Below are 17,566 nucleotides of genomic sequence, written 5' to 3' on the forward strand. Positions count from 1 at the left end.
GCCTCCCACTATGCCCACCCAACTGGTGTCACACGCATTGGAGCCGACGGTGGGCATGCAGCACAGGTGGTCTAATGCCTTCCCTGACCAGCTAATATAAAATTGCCTCAAGTCATCCCTATTTTTGCCTCATTTTATATCCTGTCAACCAGGCTTTTTCTCCAGTCATCACTGGGGCCACTAGCTTCATGCACGTGTAGCCAGGCAGCCCCTGCCCAGCTGTGCTGCAGAACTCCTGCTTTCTGCCCCTGGGCTTCTCTCCTGACCCTGCCTGTGGGACACAAGCCCCACCCGGCCACCCCGGCACATGCTCAAACCTGGAACCAAATGGGGGAACCCTTGACCTATGGGAATAGGACCTATGGATAAATACAACCATCTTCTGTGATTTGGGCAGACAATTCTAATGCACGTTCAATGAAGTTCCTCCAAAGATCCCCATGGGGATTGAGTCCCAGTTGCCTGCATCAGTAACACACCCTAAGATGGGCTCTTCTTCCTTTACCATTTTACTCTTCTCAGTCAGTCCTGTACCTTGGGATCTACCAAAGATAAACTACCTACACTTAAGCCACTATCTAAAGCTGATCTGGAAGTCAACCAAGTTAAGATGGTTCCTTGGCTGTTTTATTTTTCTTCTTAGCACTTATCATCCCTGACGTATTTTATATTTATTTGTTTTTCCATTTGTCTCCCTCCTCTAAAATAAAAACTGCACAAGAGCTGGGACTTAGGTTTTCTCACTCGTTTATTACCAATATTTTGAATAATGCTTGCTCCATGGTAAGTACTCAGTAAATATTTTTAAAATTAATCTGTTGAGGGACTTCCCTGGTGATGCAGTGGTTAAGAATCTGCCTGCCAGTGCAGGGGACACGGGTTCAAGCCCTGGTCCGGGAAGATCCCACATGCTGCGGAGCAACTAAGACCGTGCACCACAACTACTGAGCCTGCGCTCTAGAGCCCGCAAGCCACAACTACTGAGCCTGTGTGCTGCAACTACTGAAGCCCGCATGCCTAGAGCCCGTGCTCTGCAACAGGAGAAGCCACCACAATGAGAAGCCCGTGCACCGCAACAAAGAGTAGCCCCTGCTCGCCATAACTAGAGAAAGCCCGCGGACAGCAACGAAGACCCAACTCAGCCCCCAAAAAAAAAATTAATCTGTTGAGTCTCCAGCTATATTTCTGATTCCCTGGTTGCCATGGTGGATGTGAGTTAAACAAGTTCATCAGTAGACACACACACCTTGGCAGGGGACTGGAATTCAGTGTGGATACAATATAGGGCTAGATGGGTTTCCACTCTACCACTGGAATATACAGTCTTCTGTAGACTGGGAAGCTCTCCTCACAGTAGGCAGCACTTGACAAAGTAACCATCCACACTGGAGTTCAGACACAGCTGCCCTGCCTCACATTACAGCCATTCAGATGGTGTCAAAAGAGACTGAACACTTGCAGTCAACTGCTCTGGATCAAATTTGAGCCACTGGGAAGGGATCTCGTGTAGCAGGACCAAGTTGGGCCTCCAGCCCAGGGCAGGGCTCACCATGGCTGGCTATACTGGGGTTGACTTCCACATGCACAAGGTAGAATCAGATTTCTCTCCTGACAATGGGTGATGCCAGGGACCCCAAGGTGATGGGTGATTCGAGGGGACCAGATTGTCTAGAATAATAAGAGATGTTAGGTCTAACTGTCAAGAAGAATAGGAATGGGCTCCAAAACTGGAAGTCCAAAGAGTTAAGAACTAAGATGATGAAACCAAGTGAAAACACATCAGAATCAAACAGGTAGAAATGGTGCATCTGAGCTTTTGCACCAAATTCTGGCTAATGTTGGCTTAGAACCTGGCTTCAAGGACAGGGGTACCAGGTCAGCGGCTACCAGACAGCCTAAATACACAATGAAGAAAATGATTGGGCTCATGATCTAAGAAGTAATAGATCTGGGGATAAACAGGGCAAATTTTTAGAACTGGAGACTCTTTGGTTACTATAATTGTATTAGGTCACTCTTGGTAAAATATTTCCCTAAATGCTGTGAAGGCTTATCTCTGCTAATTGCATCTTAAATGCTCTGTTTAGAGAGACTACTCAGGTTAGTTACAATGCTGACTCTTCAGGATTAGGGGCATTTAAAATGACTTAAAGGGGTGTGTCTCAAAAATTGCCTGGAAAGCTAATTAGGAATGCAAATTCCAGGACCTTATTCAATGAGCTTTGAGCTTCAGAGTGAGTAGGGAATCTTCATTTTAATCCAACACTCCAGGCAATGCTGGTACAGGCCATTCTTGAGAAATAGTGACTTAATACTTAACAGGATTTTCTGACACAGGAGTTTTTGAAATTCACTGGCATTTATGAAGGCATACACTGGTAAACAGTTCTATATTCCTGTATCCCCCAAATTCAATCCTCTTTACCATGCAGCTGGAGTACCATAGTTTTACATTATATTTTTTCTTGCTGAAAATCTCACTTTTGTTCTGTAATACATCATGGAAGAGGGAATTAATTTCATTTCCAGTTTTATCAACTGAGAACGGAACACGTGACACTCCAGCTGCCCCAAACCTTTCTAGAAAAGACATGGATAATACACACACACAGATTTAAAATACAAACATTAAAAGATCTTTCTAGAAGGTTGTTTTACACTTTTAACCCATGAAACTCCATAAAGACAAGGATTACTTCTGTGAGTCAACTCATGTCAACGCGGGCAACTAGATGCAGAGATGTCAGTAAAGAATGCAAAATTAAGGAACTCATGCAGAATCTTATACTTCGTGTGTGAAAGGAAAAGGAGAGGCAGATGCTGAAAGGAGGCAGAGAGGGCTACATCACTGTCACACCGAGAAAGACCTGAGGCCTATGAGCCTCAAGCAATCAGCATTTCAAGGCCAAGGACACAGGATGGTTGCTTGGCAACTGCTGTTCTGCCTTTATACCGCTTAAGTAGCACGTGTTCTTTAGTGAGCTCATTTCCCATCCTTTCTCCTGTCTACAGACCGACCATCTAGAAATCATGCTCTGAAACAACTCTAACAATAGTAGGGCAAAAACCACTTTTATATGATCCTTGAGTCAAGCAGAATAGAGTAGGAGTCTCTGTTCACTTATGTGAGGAATCTATGACAGAATCCATTTTGGAAATGTGTTGTGTTCAGTTCTGGTCACAATAGTTTATGCAAGAGGAATAGTGACAAACTGAAAGAGGAAGGTGAGGAGTTGTTAAAAATATTTTAAATATGAGAAATGTCTGAGAAAGTAGTGTGTGTGTTTGTTTATATATATATATATATATATATATATATACGTGTGTACATGGACACATTTAATCTTTAAAAATGTTATTATGAAATGCAATATGTCAAGAATTCTAAGATGCACATATCTTCACATTTTAACATCTGAGATCATTCAAAGAGCAGTGACTCAGATTAATAAGTAGAAAACCAGTATCACTGCAGCCTCTTGTGTAGCTCATCTGGGTTACATGCCACTCTGACCTCCTGAGATAGCCACTACCTTCATTTTTTTATTTACCATTCCATTTCTTTTTACCATAATCATATTTCATATGTAGGTATCTTTACCAATACAGTCTTTATGATTTATGCTTCTGAGACTTTGTAATTGGTATACTACAAAGTCTTCTGTAAATTGCACTTGACATTGTTTCTGACATTCGTCCATGTTGTTTATGGTTTAATCATTTGAACTATCATTCAGTAGTAATGTACCAAATTTATCCATTTTCTACTGAAGACATCTGGGTTGCTTCTAAATTTTTGGCTACTATAGACAATACTGCAGTAAACATTCTTGTACATGTTAAAACCTATTAATTTATAGATCTTTAATAGGTTCAGGACATAATTCCTTGTATTATGTGTACTACATAGATCTTCCAGTTTATGGGTGTCTTTTTTACTTTATTATACCATTTTTATTAATAGGAGTTTCTTGTTACCCAAATATATATCAATCTTTGTTTTATATTGTATGTATGTATATATTTTGTCTTAAAAAAAAGTTTTGCTACCCCCAAAATCAGAAAGACATTCTCTAATATTTTCTTTGACATTTTTACATACTTTTCAAATTTAAAATTTTAATCCAACTGAAATTACTTTTTGATTTGTGAGATATGGCTCCAATTTCACGTTTTGCCACATGAATAGCCAAGTGTCCGAGCACATCTGTAAACAGTCCATCTTTCCTTCACTGATCTGCCCTGCCACACTGGCAAGTGTCTTTTCCACATCTGCATGAACCTATTTCTGACCCCTCTAATCTCCTCCATTATTCTCTTCACTGATGTTACAATGCCATCATCACTAATGTTTTATAGTAAATCTTCACCTGGTAAGGCAATTTCCTTTAATTTATTATTTGAGAGAGTTTTGGACGTTCTTGGACTTTGCTTTTGCACACATATTTTAGAAATAGCTTGTACAAGTCCTCAAAAAAAACTTTGGTGGGATTTTTGTCGGAACCACTTTGAATTTATAAGTCTATTTAAATGAAAACTGTCACCTTTATGGTAGTGAATCTTCCGATACATGAACACAGTATATTTCTTAATTCAGATCTTTTTACTATCTCTCAGTAAAGTTGCACAAGTATCTGCACAATGGTCCTGCACATTTTTCATGGCATTTATTTTAGGATGACTAGTTTTGGCAGTAATAAATTATACCTTTTGTACAATGAGATTTTCTGTCTCTGCTGTATAAAATGTAATTTTTGCATAATGATATCTAGAAACCTTACTGAAACCTCATATTTTATTTGAAAGTCATTACGGATTTTCTATGTAGACAATTATAACTTCTATAAATGATGACATTGATTTCTTCCTTTCCAATTCTTATAACCTTAATTTCTTTTTCTCATCTTAATGCACTGGATGAGACCATGAATTCAATGTCGAAAAGAAAACAATGAACATCTTTGACCTTTTCCTAATAATGAATGAAAATGTTTCTAAAATCTCAGCAGTAACAATAATGCTAGTGCTATTTTGGGAGGATACATCCCAGATTTGAAAAGTTCTTTTCTATTGCTAGTTTGCTAAGACTTTATGAAGGGTGCTGAATTTTACTGAATGTTTTTATGCCTCTATCAAAATGACTGTATAATTCTTCTCTATTAAATCAATACGCCAAATTAATGAGAAGATTTTCTACTTACAAACCAACACTGCAATTCCTGGGATGAACCTAAAATGAATTGATTTGATTTGTCAATTTGTTTCAGGTTTGTTTTTTCAATCACCATTCATGAGTGAGATTTGTCTTCCATTTTCCTTGTTTGTAATGTATAAAAAACTTATTAGTAGCTTCATAAAATGTATTATGAGGAAGAATCGCATGCATCATATAAAAAGTAAAAGTCACCCCACTATTACGGTACTCTGCACATAGCACTCGTGTTTACCCAAATTCATTGATTAAATAAAGTGGGGTTAGGATCAGTTGCCAAGGATCTCAATGATGCTGAGTGGCATCATTGAAACCTGAGAATCTTAGGAATTGATTCGTTTTTAACAAGCTAGATAAAGTAACTCAGAGACTACTGTATAGGCCCTATGGTTCCCTGATTTGGGTTTTAGAGCTTTATAATTAAAACAAATATAGGGGGAGAGACTTCCAGTAGGAACATGGTTGAGTAAGTCAGTATCTTTTCTCTTCTCCTTCTACAAGTCATATGAAAGCCAACAAGGAGAAGGGGGCGGGGAACACAAACTTTGTTTTCAGTAAAACTAGAAAACAGTTATTACTCATACAATTCAAAATTTGTGTGAGGATACCAAAATGAGCTTAGACTGGACAAAACCAAGAAGAAATGTAGAGAAAAATCATAAGAACGGCTAAGTGTCTGAGAGCCAAGAAAAAATATACTTCCTGAAGATAAGAGGTCTCACTCTGATGTGCAAACCTATATAGATGTTTTTATTAACGGGAGTTAGAACTGGGGTTAGCAGGAATGCTTGAAGTCTCTCTGGACACAGTTTGGCCGAGAAGGAAAGGATAAAAGACCAAATAAAGAATAACATGGAAGAGCCACTCTAGCATAAAACAGTTTGTCTGTGTGGTAGAGAAGGAGAAAAGGTTCAGGATACGAAGTCTACACACACATGCTACCCCTACACAGATGCGCACACACACGTGCATGCACGTACCTACTCATACACACACATGCATATGTGCATGTACCTACACACCCATCAACCTTCAGCAAAATCCAGTCCCAGAAAAATGTATTTGGATGAGTTATAAGAAAAAGTCACTAGAAAAGCACTGAATCAAAGAGTATTTAAAAAGTATATGGGGAAAAACAGGAAACTTAGAACAAAGAATATTTCTCACTAAAAAATGTTGCTATGCAGCAAATAAAAATCATGTCCAAGTATTTCATATGAATTTAAAAGAACTTAATAAGGAGTACCTTCAATGAAGAAATACAGGAAGTCAAACAAGAGACAGTAAGGTAACAGAGGATGAAATTAAAGTAGCAGAACTCAGAAAACAAATAAGAAAAAATGAAAACTATCACAGAAATAAAAATGAAATTTGAATGAGTACATGGGAGAAGTGATACTTCTGAAGAAAGCACAAGTGACACAGATGATATCTGAAAAGTAAACAGTGTAAAGTGGAAATAGATAAGGAAGATTATACACACACACAATGATAGCTAAACAAGATAGACAAAGGTGACCCAATTTACACTTTGAGTCCTACAGAGAACTAAACAAATAAAGGTATATATCATATAAAGGTATACGGACACTTCAAACTATGTAAAGACCAGCTATTTTTATTAAAATATCAAAAGACTTCAAAAAACTAAAAGGTATAATTCTTGAAATAAACAGAAACTTGGTACATTATGTGTTGGAAAAATTGCCTCTCAACATTCAACTCTGAGACATGAAATAAAGCACAGAGACTCCACAGAGTAAAAAGCTCATAAAATAAACTATGAAAGAAAATATAATGTAAAATACATTGACAGAACTAACACAAAATAAAACTCTAATAACAAACAAAAAGGAGTTTACATGTATACAAGATATGGCTCAGAAAGGTTAAAAATAAAAAGGATGAATAAAGGAGAATTGGGCAATGAAAGCATATCAATCAAAAGGCAGAGATTACAATCTTAATAGCAAACAAAGTGGGATTTAGGTTTAAAAAAAGAAGACAAAGAAGAGAACTCTATAATGCTTATGAAGATATGAGATTACGAGTATTCATGTATCAAATAATAAAGCAATAATATTCATAACCAGAAAATCAAGAATAAAACCAATGACCCAATAGAAAAACGGGCAAAGTATATAAAGTGTTAACAGAAAAGGAAATACAAATGGCTCTTAAACATAGGAAAATCTGTACATCCTCATTCATAGTAATATAAATGCAATTTAAAACTGTACAGGGACTTCTCTGGTGGCACAGTGGTTAAGAATCCACCTGCGGGGACACAGGTTCAAGCCCCAGTCTGGGAAGATCCCACATGCTGCAGAGCAACTAAGGCCCTGTGCCACAACTACTGAGCCTGCGCTCTAGGGCCTGCGAGCCACAACTACTGAGCCCGCATGCCGCAACTACTGAAGCCCATGTGCCTAGAGCCCACGCTCAGCAACAGGAGAAGCTGCCTCAATGAGAGGACTGCACACCGCAACGAAGATTAGCCCCCGCTCACCACAACTAAAGAGGGCCCACGCGCAGCAACGGAGTCCCAATGCAGCCAAAAATAAATAAATAATTTTTTTAAAAAACTGTACAGATAAACCATTTTTCACCTATTAGGTTGGTAATAATCCAAAAGATTCACTGTGGAGCTGTCGGAAGATAGGTACTTTCATACATTGCTGGTGTGGGAGTGAAAATCGGTATAACCTTCCTACCTCACTGCTCTACAAAGGACAATCTGTCAACATCATCAAAACTACCTTCACATTTATCCTCAGACCCAGCAATTCAGCTTCAGGGAATTTGTCCTATAGATATAAACTTGCACAAGTGTTAAGTGACAAATACGCCTGGTTATTCACTGCAGCATTGTTTACAGTAGCAGAAGATGGGAAACAGTCCTATATCCATTAATACAAGACTGCTTACATAGTTTATTCCTACTTTGAATTCTATGCTACCATTAAGAAAGAATAGAAGATACTTCTATGTACCGATATAGACAAAAAAAAAAAAAAACCTCTAGTATAATATGTTTATGCGAAAGAGCAAGGGGCAGAGCAGTGAATATTTTGTCTAAAATAGGCTGGGAGAGAGGTAAAAAAATTATATATATACATACACACATATATACACACACACATATATGCATAAAGAATCACAAAAATAGTAAGAAATCATAACAGAAGTAGGTGGGGTTCAAGGGAACCATTTACTTTCTCCTTTTTATTTTTAATTGTTTAACCATGTGAATTTATTACCCATGTAAAAACTAACTTAAAATATGATAAATATGAAGGGGAGATGGTCACAGTCCTGCCAGGTTTATATATTTCCAAGAAATGACATTTAAAAAAACTCCCACCATCCATCATAACTATTACATCATAAAAGAAAAGAAAAGGCCTCTTGAAACAAACGAAAAGCAATAAAGAATATCATTTTTAAGGAAAGTCTTTTAAACTGAGCACATCGTCATCTTTTTCGCAGGTCACCGTAGACCCGTGAACACTTCATCGCTACCCAGCACTGGCCATACAGAAGGAGGCAGAAACCACTAGCAGAGGTGGTGGGAATGAGGGAGCCCATGATCCAGGAACAGATACAAGGCTTCCTCTGGAACCAGCTGGAAAAACTCTCTTGTGATAAGATTCCATGATTCTTATGCATACATATATATAACTATTTGTACCTTACCACCTCCTGAAAATTTTTAAATGATCAAAAAGACTAAAATCATCAAAACAAAAGTAAGAAACTAAGTATCAATAGCAATTACAGTCCAAAAGCTAACCCCGCAAGTGGAGACTGAGGTTCTGGGTGAGCAGGAAAACGGGCCCTCCCAGACCTTTCTCAACCAGGGTAAGCATTCGGGCTGCTGCCTGGCTATAGAGAACCCTGTTGGCCCCAGGCTGTAGAGCAGTGCGTGCGTTCTGGGTGATGACCAGTGAAGGACACTTTCTTAGATCTGTGAGCTGATGCTGGACTCTCCTATCCTATCCCTCGTCTCCATATCTGTTTCTCAGAATGATGGGCCAAAAGGTACGGATTCAGTTTCCCTATCACGTGCAGTTAGGTAGAAATGATTAAGGAGGGTATATTAACATGTAATTAGAGCACAGAATCCCACTCTTAGTTTTTGAAAGGAACACTTACACATGTTATTGTGCAACACCAATGGCTAATATGCCATAAAAGAATATGTAAACTGAGACAGAAATGCTGGATTGGTATCCAATAATAACAATGACAAACAACAATAATAGATAACATTTACAAAGCACTATGTGCCAATCATAGGTTGAGCTCTTTATATGCATTACTGAATCTGCGCATCTCAGTGACATAGGTAATACTACCATCCCCATTTACCTCTGAGAAAACTGAGGCACAGCAAGTTGAGGCCATTTGTTTTAGGTCACATAGCTCATAGAGAATTCATGAGAACAACGCCCGGAGATCATGGTGCAGTGGAAATAGCTCTGGATTGGAAGTCAAGAGACCCAAGTTCTATTTGTAATTCTAGCTCCTTGGTAAATACTTTTATTTCTCCAAGTCTGTTTATTCGTCTATAAAAAGAGAGAAACAGAATTTCTAACAGCTAAACTTTTCCAATTCTAAAATCTGATGGATCCAGTACAATTTTAGGTCATTTGGTGAATTCTACATGAATGTGAAAAACTATGTCTCAGTCCATAACCCAACCGATTTAATTCAAGGAACTATTTCTTCCACAGTACACGGCAATGTAACAGAATGTCCAGAGTTATTTTTCCTGTTGATTTAGTATTTTAGGTGGTGAGGCATCACCCAAGCTAGGGACAAAATCTCCCCTCCCTCTCTTCCGCATTCTAAGGGAGCTGCCGGCAGCTGGAGCCAGCCAACTCCCTGCAGGCCCTACTCAATCAGCCCTCCTATACTGGGTGGGGGGTGCCTACAAGTTGGTGCTTACTGAGCTGTGCTCCCCACGAGCGCACTCTGGTGCCTACAACAAAACACAGTGATGCGGGTTCCTGCAGGCCTAGGAGCGTGTGCCATGTGATGTTGTCAACACCCCTTCCCCAGTAAGGGAGAGACGAGGGCGATGCTTAGCGCACGTCCCCGGAGATGAGGGATGTACTTCAGCAAAGACTGGTATCTACTTCCGGTCCAAATATTTCTAAAGACAGTGGCCCAGTAGAGTACGTCATGACAGCAACACGTGAACAGACAGTGATATGATAAACCTGGAAAGAATGTGGGCTCTAGCTGCCCTGCCACGTTTCCCATGGCCCTCAGATGATGCAGAAATGGTCTCCAGGGGTGCCTGAGGCTCTGTGGAAGGGACACAGACATAAGAGGGATAGGCACTCTGGGGCCACCAGGTGGCTGCAGGGGAGCTGGGCAAGGTTGGCGAAACATGGCTGCTCCCTGATGGGTTGTGTCAGTGACTGAAGGAGTCAGGGTGAAAGCACCCACTAAAAGCACCCCATGAAAAGCACACACACGCCAGAGATCCCCACATTAGCAGAGCCACCAGCATCAGGCTAAACCAGAGTGAGACCCTAGATGCTTCCCTGCAGCCCACATGAGGGCAGTTATATAAGAGGATGTCTAAGAAAACATCTGCGACCCTCTTCCTCCTCTTGCTCTCAGAGCCACAGAAGTTTTAAAAAATATATACAACACTCAGCTGTTACAGCTGGAATGAGCCGGTTCTTATAATCAAATGTAACAAGAAAGTTAAGGAGACACAACATAATAATACAGTTGAAAGCAATGATGAGGAAAAAAAATCCATTTCACATTTACACCCCCAAGAAGTTGAAATCTCTCAGCTTGTACAAAACATCTATGATAAAATAATTAAAAACATGGATAACAGGATGCTGTCAACAGCTCCCAAAGTTGTTTTATCCCTTTCCCACCCTTTTGTCCTTCTTTCCTAAGAACAGCTACCATCAAGCCTTTCTATTTAAAAATAAATATGACAATACTTTTGTTGCAGGACTGCTTTAAGTGTTAAACAGAATAATATAAATGTTCAATAATGGCAGGTGTTATCAGTATTTATAAATATTCGATAATGGCAGGTGTTATCAGTATTATCATCATCTTTCCAGTGGAAGCATGATTTCTACATTGCTTTACCTTTTTCTTACATGCCTTCCATTTTAGGAAAATGCATGCACAATTTATATGTGGGCAATTAAAATCATATTTTTAAGTTCTCTAGGACAGTGGCTTTCAGAATTATTTTAGTCTTGGCATGATTTGCACAAAAGAAGTCTTGGGTGGAAATCCCATAATAAAACAGATGAAAAGCAAATCTGCTCCAGAAACAGAGGTGGCAGGTATCTTCACTATTTTAATTTAAATTTAAGGTGAATAAATCTGCTCTCAGAAAGGGAGCAAAAGTTGGGGGGAAAGGGAATCTACTAGAGATGATCAAAGAATTGTCTAACAAAATTTCTACTTTGTCTGCATTTATCTGACATTTTTTTTCTTTAGGTCCTTTTGAAAATAATAAGAACTTCAAATATACTCAAACAATACCTCAAATACATTTACAAAGTTTTTAAATTTTATAGCCCCCATGTACTATTTTATCTTGCCATCAAAACTGCCCCATGAACCAAACAGAAAAGGTGTTGTTGTTATTATTATTATTAATCCCATATTAAAGATTAGGCAATATAGCCACAATTGAGTTGGGATATTTTTAGAAATATCTGCAGATAATTATCCAAATAGTTGATTGCATTCATATTTGATCTCATAAAACTGTTTTAGGAATGACAATTCACAATAAATTACTGAATTTATTTAGGTTTATGCCAACTGAATAAAAGAGGGAAAAGTAGGCTATTACTTGGATTATAAAAGATTTTTATTACTGTTCCCTTTGCCCATCTCTGAGCTGATTTTGTTTTGCAAAATCACTTACTTGCCTAATATACCCTCAGGAGCTATTCAGTTCTCCTCTTCTGCAACAGGTACTTTATTTTACTTTAGACTCAGATAAAACCAAAATCACCCTTGGGGTTGGATTTACTCTTTGTTTATGCCCCACAGGAAGCCTAGCTAGCAGGAAGTTGAGTGTTGGTTAAGAAGTGTTGATTAAAAATAAGGAGCTAATTACTTCTATGCAAACCACTTAAGTATAGTGATTTGGATACATGCAAGGAGGATCAAGAGAAGCTGAGCCATCTGGAATCCAAGGAACTGAAGGATCTGGGGATCCAGTCCTGCTCTGCACATTCCAAAGGAGCCCATTTCTGGAGTGGCTACGTGATACGCTCTGCAGACCCACCCCCCAGCAAAACAGCCATAACTGGTAAAAAGCTGTGTAAAAAATAACTACTTAGGGTCCCTGAAAATTGTCCTAGTGTCATACAGCAAATGAGGAAACATTTATTCAAGAAGATCCATGATATCTTGCTAAGAAAGTGAGTGTGCAGCACTTGAATCATACCTGCTCCCTTTCTCCCCCGCCAGAGCTCTGTGTGATGGGAATTCCACTCTGGCGGGTGTGGCCAAGAAGACAAGTCGCCCTCTCCCCCAAGAGGAGCAGGCCATCAGCACATCCCATTATGCCCAGTTTCATGTTGCAGAGTCTAAATTCAGAAGCTCCCTTCCTCCACCTAGCCCCTACTCATAAGGTGGAGGTTCTACCTCAGGTGTGTTAGGTTGAGGATATAGGAGGTCCCAATGTCCCTTACCCCAGGCTGCTCACAGTGTGGAGGTTCCATGCCGGGTGAGGAAAGCCAAGACCAGAAGTTATGGCCCCTGCCCAGCATCCTTCTCACAAAGCAGGGTGACACTCAAAGGACAGGGCATTTGAGCCCAGCTCTGGAGATTCTGCCCAGGGGAGAGACACACCATGAGAACACAGAGCTCCAAAGCTCTCCATAATGGAACTGTCTTTATTTGGAAGAGGTGTGGGGAAGTGCAAGCCCAAGGCTGTTTTCAGACACAAGGAAGATTTGATGGATAAGCACTTAAGAGGAGGCTAGTACCTCTCTAAAAACTAGGAGCTAAACCCTAAGGGCTTGCTTGTTTCCCGGAGAGAATCACAGAAAGAGATGGCTAAGAAAATCCCTCCTGGGGTAAGAACAAACTTTAAAGATTGGACCCAAAAATTACCCCTGCAAAGAGGCACAAATTAAATTGGATGAGATGGTGGAACAATTTATGTTGTAGGGCACTGTTGCAGACACTAGAGCAGTCATCTGACAATTAGTGAAGCCTCACATCTGACTGTGATGCTAACAGAGGCAGGCAGCCTCTGGGAAAGGCTTAAAGAAAGTGTCAGTGAAAGAGCCCTGCTAAAGCCATGTTACCCCAGGGTGAGGGTACGTGCCCAAGACTGTGCCTCTGAGGAATGACATTAGCGGCTTTATAACCATCAGTGAATATCACTGAAATAGTCCAATTGAGTTGTTAAACGAATTAACAAGCAAAAAAGAAACCACTGGCAGGGACATCAGTACCCAGAGTTGCTACAATATATTATTTTAAATGCCTAGTTTTTAACCAAAAACAAGACTTGCAAAGAAAGAGACAAGTGTGACCCACGCACAAGAAAAAAAAAAACATAACAGTGAACAGAAACTATCTGTGAGAGAGCACAGATGTTAAATTTAACAAAGACTTCGAAGCAGCCATTATATACATACGTTAGGAGAACTAAAAGAAACTACACTTGAAGAAGAGAAAGGGGTGATGACAAAGTCTCACCAAACACAGAATATCAAAAGGAGACAGAACTTATTTAAAAAATGGAAATTCAAGAATTGAAAAGGACAATAATTGAAATGAAAAAATGTACTAAAGGGATTCAACAAAAGACTGGACTGGCAGGAGAAAGAATCAGCAAACTTGAAGACAGAGATTATGTAATCCAAAGAACAGAAAGAATAAAGAACAAAGAAAAGAAAAATGAACAGAACTTCAGAGAAATGTGCAACACTATTAAGGAAGCCAACACGTGCAATGAGAGTACCAAAAGGAGAGGAACTAGAGAAGGACCAGAAAACATATTCAAAGAACTAATGGCTAAAAACTTCCCAAATGTGATTTATAATACACACACACACACACATACACATACACACACACACACACCCCCCCCCAAGAAGCTCAACGAAAGATAAAGGCAAGGAGAAAATCTTGAAAACAGCAAAAGAAAAACAACTCATTTTGTACTAAGGAGCCCCAACAGATTAATAGCTGACTTATCAGATACAACAGAGGCCAGAAGGCAGCACAATGCCATATTCAAAGTGCTGAAAGGAAAAAAAAAAAAACTATTAAGCGAAAATCTTATTTCCAGAAAGAGTGTCTTTCAAAAATTAAGGTGAAATAAAGATATTCTCAGACAAACAGAAAAAGACAATCTGTTGCTATCAGGCCCTCCTTGCAAGAACATTAAATATCCAGGCTAAAAGTTATCTCAGACAGTAATTTGAATACACACACAAAGAAGTGAAGAGCATCAGTGAATGTAATTACGTAAGACAGTTTAAATTCATATTTCTTCCCCCTTCTTTTAACTGATTTAAATATATATGGTATACAACAATATGGATTGTATTGTTAAGCCTATACAAAGGCAGTATATTTGACAATAATAGCACAAAGAAGTTAGATGAAAACAAAGGTTTATCAGAATAAGAAAAATGACACCATATGGTAACTTGAATCCACAGGAACAAATGAAAAGACCAGCAATGATAAATAAGAAAATTATTATAACAAACTATAAATATATACTTGCTCCCCTAGCCTCTTTCAGCTTCTTTAAAAGACATGAAAATATAAAAAGTAACAATTATAACAATGTATTGTTAGGTTTGTAACATATATAGATGTAGTAGGTATAAAAGTTATAGCACTAGAGGAAAAAAGGGAACTTTACAGAACTATAAAGGAGTAACATTCCTATATCTCACTGGAATTTAGTATATATCTGAAATAGATTCTGATGAGTTAAGATGTATATTGAAAAAATTGGTGACGTAGGAGCCCCAGCCACTGCTTCCCCACAAAGATCAACAATCAGACATCTATCCACAAACAAAAACAGCTCTGGGAGAGCTCTGGAGTCCACTTAAGAAACTTCAGCAACACAGTGGAACAAAAATACCTAAAAATAACTGCAGAAGAGAAGGAAGACAGCTTCATTTTGCCTGCAGCATCCCATCCCCAAGCTGGCATTGCTCAGCACCAGGAGGGAACTCCCCAGCTAGAAAGAGTTCCCCTTGCCAGGAAGGAAGAGTGGAGTGAGTGACCAGTCTCCCTGGCATAATATACATTGTAAAAGTAATCTGATCAACAAATGGTCCTGGGACAAGTGGATATCCACATGCAAAAGAATGAATTTGGACCTCCACCTCACACTATATGCAAAAACTAATTCAAAATGGATTCACACATAAATAAAAGAGCTAAAGCATAAAAATCTTAGAAGAAAGCATAAGGGTAAATCTTCATGACCTAAAATTTCAATGGATTCTTCTATATGAAACCAAAAGATGATATAAAGTCTATCTTGTTTTAAATTAGTATAGGCACTCCCCTTTCTTTTGGTTACTATTTGCATGGAATATCTCTTTCCAACCTTTCATACTCAACCTATCTGTTTCTTGTATACAGCATATAGCTGGACCATGGTTTTTTATCCATTCTGCCAATCTCTGTCTTTTGACTGGAGAATTTAATCCATTTACACTTAAAATAATTACAGATAAGAAGGGACTTGATTCTGTTATTTTGTTATTTGTTTTCTCTATGTCTTATGGCTTTTTGCCCCTCACCTTTTGAATCACGGTCTCCTTTTATGTTTAGTTTTTGCAGTAAAACATTTTAATTCCTTTCTTATTTCCTTTTATGTATGTTCTATAGCTATTTTCTCTGTAGTTACCATGCTGATTACACTTAATATCAAAAAATTTTAACACTCTAATTTGAATTCATACCATCTTAACTTCAATAACGTACAAAACTCTGCTCCTATACAGCACCATCCCCATACTATTTCAATTACTGATGTCACAAAATTGCATCTCTATACATTGTGTGTCCAAGAACATAGACTAGTAACTGTTCTTCTTTATGCATTAGTCTCTTAGATTAAGTAGAAAACAAAATGTGGAGTTACAAACTAAAGTTTCAATAATACTAGCTTTTAGACTATTTTTTAATGTATTAGTCTCTTAAATCATGTAGAAAACAAAAAGTGGAGTTACAAACCATTGTTACAACATTAGCTTTTATAATTGCCTACGCATTTACCTTTACACGGATCTTTATTTCTTTATATAGCATGAGTTACCATCCAGGATCCTTCCATTTCAACCTTCAGGACTCCCTTCAGAATTTCTTCCAGGGAAGATCTAGTGTTAAGAAACTCCCTCAGATTTTTTTTTTTTTTTTTTTTAGATCTTATAAGAGTTGGGATTTTTTTAACACCTTCACTGGAGCACAATTGCTCCACAATGGTGTGCTAGCTTCCGCCCCACAACAAAGCGAATCAGCTACACATACACACACATCCCCACGTCTCCTCCCTCCCGCGCCCCGCCACCCTCCAGGCAGCCACAAAGCACCGAGCAGATCTTCCCGCGCCACGCGGCCGCCTCCCACCTGCCATCCACTTCACACCCGGCAGTATCCTTAAGTCCATGCCACTCTCCTACTTCGTCCCAGGCCACCCTTCCCCTCCCCACGTACCCAAGTCCACCCTCCACATCTGCGTCTCCACTCCTACCCTGCCCCTAGCTTCCTCAGAACCACTCCTTCTGTTTTTTTTTTTAGATTCCATACACACGCGTCAGCATAGGGCACCTGCCCCTCTCTCTCCGACCTACCTCACCCTGCACGACAGACTCTAGGTCCACCACCCCACCACAAACAACTCAACTTCGTTTCCCCTCATGGCTGAGCAATATTCCATTGCACACATGCGCCACATCTTCTTCATCCATTCATCTGTCGATGGACACCCAGGTTGCCTCCATGTCCTGGCCACTGCAAACAGAGCTGCAATGAACACTGTGGCACATGACTCCCCCCAAACCATGGTTCTCTCAGGCTACACGCCCAGCAGTGGGATTGCTGGGTCGCACCCTAGCCCTACTTCCAGTTTTTGAAGGAACCTCCGTCTTGTTCTCCACAGTGGCTGTATCAATTTACATTCCCACCAACAGTGCAAGAGGGTTCACTCTTCTCCACACCCTCTCCAGCATCCACTGCCTGCAGATCCTTTGATGATGGCCACTCTGATCCCTCAGCTTTTATTTATCTGGGAATATCTTAATTTCTTCCTCACTTCTGAAGGTCAGTTTTGCTGAATATGGGATCTTTGATCAATAG

Source organism: Balaenoptera musculus, chromosome 18, assembly GCF_009873245.2.
Source record: "Balaenoptera musculus isolate JJ_BM4_2016_0621 chromosome 18, mBalMus1.pri.v3, whole genome shotgun sequence".
In the NCBI taxonomy this organism is placed as follows: domain Eukaryota; kingdom Metazoa; phylum Chordata; class Mammalia; order Artiodactyla; family Balaenopteridae; genus Balaenoptera; species Balaenoptera musculus.